Genomic DNA, 4,729 nt, shown 5'->3' on the forward strand with positions numbered 1-4,729 from the left:
TCTCATTACTTTCGTCTTTCATCGATTTACTCTCGGCCCAGACTCTGTACTCATTATACTGTTCATTTCATTCAGCAGATACTATAATTCTTCCCTACTTTCGCAGAGTGTAGCAATGTCATCAGCAAATTTTGATATCCTTTCACCTTGAATTTTAATCCCACTCTTGGACCTTTCTTTTGTTTCTGTCATTGCTTCTTCGATGTATAGGCTGAGCAGTGGGAGTGAAAGACTACGTCCCTGTTTTACACTGACTTTAATTCGAGCACTTCGTACATGGTCTTCCACTATTATTGTCCCCTCTTGGTTCTGGTTGGTATTTCCTTACATGTTACCCCTATTTTTCTCAAAATTTCGAACATCTTGCACCATATTATATTGACGAACGCCTCTTCCAAGTCAACAGGTTCTATGAACGTGTCTTGATTTTTCTATTCTTGATTCCACTGTCAACCGCAACGTCAGAACTGGCTCTCTGGTGCTTTTCTCTTTCTTAATGCAAAACTGATCGTCATATAAGAGATGGTCAATCTTCTTTTCCATTTTTGTGTATACTGTGGCAACGGCATTGCCGCAGTGGATACACCGGTTCCCGTGAGATCACCGAAGTTAAGCGCTGTCGGGCGTGGTCGGCACTTGGATGGGTGACCATCCAGGCTGGCATGCGCTGTTGCCATTTTTCGGGGTGCACTCAGCCTCGTGATGCCAAGTGAGGACCTACTCGACCAAATAGTAGCGGCTTCGGTCAAGAATACAATCACAACGACCGGGAGAGCGGTGTGCTGACACCACTCCCCTCCTATCCGCATCCTCCACTGAGGATGACACGGCGGTCGGATGGTCCCGGTAGGCCACTCGTGGCCTGACGACGGAGTGATTTTTTTTATTCTTCTGTATATTACTCTTGCCAGCAACGCGGATGCATAAGCTGATTGTGCGAGAATGCTCACACTTGTCGGCTCTTGCAGTCTTCGGATCTGTGTACGTGTTGTTTCTGCGAAAGTCTGGTGGTATATCGCCAATCTGACACATTCTGCACACCAACATAAATGCTCGTTTTGTTGCCCCTTCCCAAATGGTTTTAGAAAATCTTATGTAATTTGTGAAATTTTCTCGACGTATTTCTTCTTCTAATAATTTTCGGGTATGAGGCCAGATCCCGTCGAAGTTCTGCCACGATATGTTGCGCATGCAAGAGACAAATGGCTCTGAGCACTATGGGACTTAACATCTATGGTCATCAGTCCCCTAGAACTTAGAACTACTTAAACCTAACTAACCTAAGGACAGCACACAACACCCAGCCATCACGAGGCAGAGAAAATCCCTAACTCCGCGGGGAATCGAACCCGGGAACCCGGGCGTGGGAAGCGAGAACTCTACCGCACGACCACGAGATGCGGGCCAGGCAAGAGATTCGGCGTAAATACCGTGAATGCACCTGGGCTCTTCAGCAGTTGTCTACTCACCTGCAGAGGGGAGGATGTCTCTTGAATGACATATCGTGACAGAATGTCAACGGTATCCGGCTACCCTCCTGAAAATTTTAGGCGCTGGGATATTATCTATCCTTTCTGGTTTAACTGATCTTAAATCTTCCGAAACCATTTTTAATTCTGATTCTAATACTGGATCACTTCCCTATCGATTCCCGTTTCTTCTTCTATTACGTCATCAGACAAGTCCTCAATGTACTCCTTCCACCTGTTCGCTCCCTCCTCTGCGTTTAACAGTGAGCTTACCAGCACACTGCCGCACAGCTCCTCGGCTGCGACACGCCCCAGCCCTGCACGTCGGCCGCGATGACACTGCGAGAAGTCGCGGGATCGCGAGAGAGTGCGGAGTGTCAGCCCGCCGTCTGTGGTGATTGGCGACGCAAACAGCCGACGGCGGGCCGCGCGCGGCAAACAGATTTGCGGCTGTTTGCCGACCTGTCGGCGCCCGCGAATGGCTCGGGCCGCCTCGCCGCCGCGTTTTGCATTCGGGCGGCCGTCCGCACTGCAAACAGGCCCAGGATTAGCATATTTCGCGCCACGACCGTCCGCGCGTCCGCAGGTGATTAATCCGGCCGCGTATGATGAGCCTACAGCTCCTTCCTCAATGGACGCCCCACACCCACGCCCACACCAGACCCGCGACAAATTGTACGGGGCGAAACGGCCGCAGTTTGTCGGCCGACACAAATTTCAACGTGTCGCCCGGTGTAACTGCGGTGACTTTTCGGCTTACCGCCTACCGCGGCGCGCTACTCCACACACACGCCCAGACCTGACCGAAAAGCGTGCACACTCGACAGGAACCACACAGTGAATATTTCTTTTAAAATGGTCACATTGTTCTCAATCCGTAGTTTCGAGTCATACTGGAAATCGAATGCAAGCTTTCGCTGAAATTAAGAGCGTTAGTGATGGATTTAATTAAGATGCACACTCAGAAGTCTAATGTCAACTACATTTATTCGTTATAAGACATCCAATCACATTACGTGATTTCAGAGACTTTTTCAATTCGCCGTCGTGTGAACCCACTGTGCCAGGACGCCACAGCAGGAGATCCAGGCCTGAATCTCAGCCGTAGTATAAATTTTCATTTGTCGCTTCAATCTGCATGCACACATTTTTTGGTAGTTGAAACGTTTTTGGAACCATATACTTTTCCTTTCATTAAGGACCTACGCCGGATTTCAAGCAGGATGCCCCGTTCGATTCGATGCTTAAGAGCTATTCCAATACAGCTGGAGGGCCTCTGCAATACTGTTCGTCTTTTAGGGGGTATACCGAGCGGGTTGAGGCGTGACTGGGAATTTGAATTGACGGGGGAGGTGCGCTGGGGCAGTTTGCGTAACTGTGCAAAGCCATTGTGTCCGGGTGGCGTAGTGGTTAGCGCATCTGCCTTGTGAGCAGCAGATCTGGGTTCCAATCCCGAGATTGGTATAAATTTTAATCCGTCCCTTTAGCCTGAATTTATGTACGATAATAGCGCTTGAGGGCAGCATTTGGAATCAACAAGTAAAGAAATATATTGTGTCTATCAGGTACAGGAACATAGAGTACATGACGAACGTTTCCTTTCTAGGAAATTTGTTTTTTGGGAGCCTTTAGCTAATTTGAGTTACCCTTTACGAATTACCTTTCAATCTGTTCTAGTTCACCGTCGAGGTTCCCTGGTGTAGACAGCGTACGGGACATGCACATTACGATTTTTAAGTAGTGGCTGATGCCAGCTCTGAGCATCCACGTATAGCTCTGAGTTGAAAAGCGTCCCATCACTTTACACTTTAAATCGTGAGTTTATATGACACTATGATCCCGATTTTTAGTGCCATGAAATGTTACCCCTTTAAATTAAATTTCACCCACTTGTGAATAAACGCAATGTTACTAACTTTATTGTCAAGTTTCGTAATGGCAAGGACTTCAGGATAGCGCAAAGCACTATAAAAAGGATAGTAGTAGTAGTAGCTTTATTCAGCCATAGATCTCTTTTTACAACGATGTCGGACATGTCATTGTATTTACAAATTTAGATCATTTTAAAATAACCTAATTCGTACACACATATACACTCCTGGAAATGGAAAAAAGAACACATTGACACCGGTGTGTCAGACCCACCATACTTGCTCCGGACACTGCGAGAGGGCTGTACAAGCAATGATCACACGCACGGCACAGCGGACACACCAGGAACCGCGGTGTTGGCCGTCGAATGGCGCTAGCTGCGCAGCATTTGTGCACCGCCGCCGTCAGTGTCAGCCAGTTTGCCGTGGCATACGGAGCTCCATCGCAGTCTTTAACACTGGTAGCATGCCGCGACAGCGTGGACGTGAACCGTATGTGCAGTTGACGGACTTTGAGCGAGGGCGTATAGTGGGCATGCGGGAGGCCGGGTGGACCTACCACCGAATTGCTCAACACGTGGGGCGTGAGGTCTCCACAGTACATCGATGTTGTCGCCAGTGGTCGGCGGAAGGTGCACGTGCCCGTCGACCTGGGACCGGACCGCAGCGACGCACGGATGCACGCCAAGACCGTAGGATCCTACGCAGTGCCGTAGGGGACCGCACCGCCACCTCCCAACAAATTAGGGACACTGTTGCTCCTGGGGTATCGGCGAGGACCATTCGCAACCGTCTCCATGAAGCTGGGCTACGGTCCCGCACACCGTTAGGCCGTCTTCCGCTCACGCCCCAACATCGTGCAGCCCGCCTCCAGTGGTGTCGCGACAGGCGTGAATGGAGGGGCGAATGGAGACGTGTCGTCTTCAGCGATGAGAGTCGCTTCTGCCTTGGTGCCAATGATGGTCGTATGCGTGTTTGGCGCCGTGCAGGTGAGCGCCACAATCAGGACTGCATACGACCGAGGCACACAGGGCCAACACCCAGCATCATGGTGTGGGGAGCGATCTCCTACACTGGCCGTACACCACTGGTGATCGTCGAGGGGACACTGAATAGTGCACGGTACATCCAAACCGTCATCGAACCCATCGTTCTACCATTCCTAGACCGGCAAGGGAACTTGCTGTTCCAACAGGACAATGCACGTCCGCATGTATCCCGTGCCACCCAACGTGCTCTAGAAGGTGTAAGTCAACTACCCTGGCCAGCAAGATCTCCGGATCTGTCCCCCATTGAGCATGTTTGGGACTGGATGAAGCGTCGTCTCACGCGGTCTGCACGTCCAGCACGAACGCTGGTCCAACTGAGGTGCCAGGTGGAAATGGCATG

General features: G+C 50.3%; 1 pseudogene; it reads left to right on the top strand.

Moving 5' to 3' along the window:
- The first annotated feature begins 558 nt into the window (after positions 1-558).
- LOC124623363 lies at positions 559-676 on the top strand (annotated as a pseudogene).
- Positions 677-4,729: the final 4,053 nt, after the last annotated feature.

This window comes from Schistocerca americana, chromosome 7 (assembly GCF_021461395.2).
Source record: "Schistocerca americana isolate TAMUIC-IGC-003095 chromosome 7, iqSchAmer2.1, whole genome shotgun sequence".
NCBI lineage: Eukaryota > Metazoa > Arthropoda > Insecta > Orthoptera > Acrididae > Schistocerca > Schistocerca americana.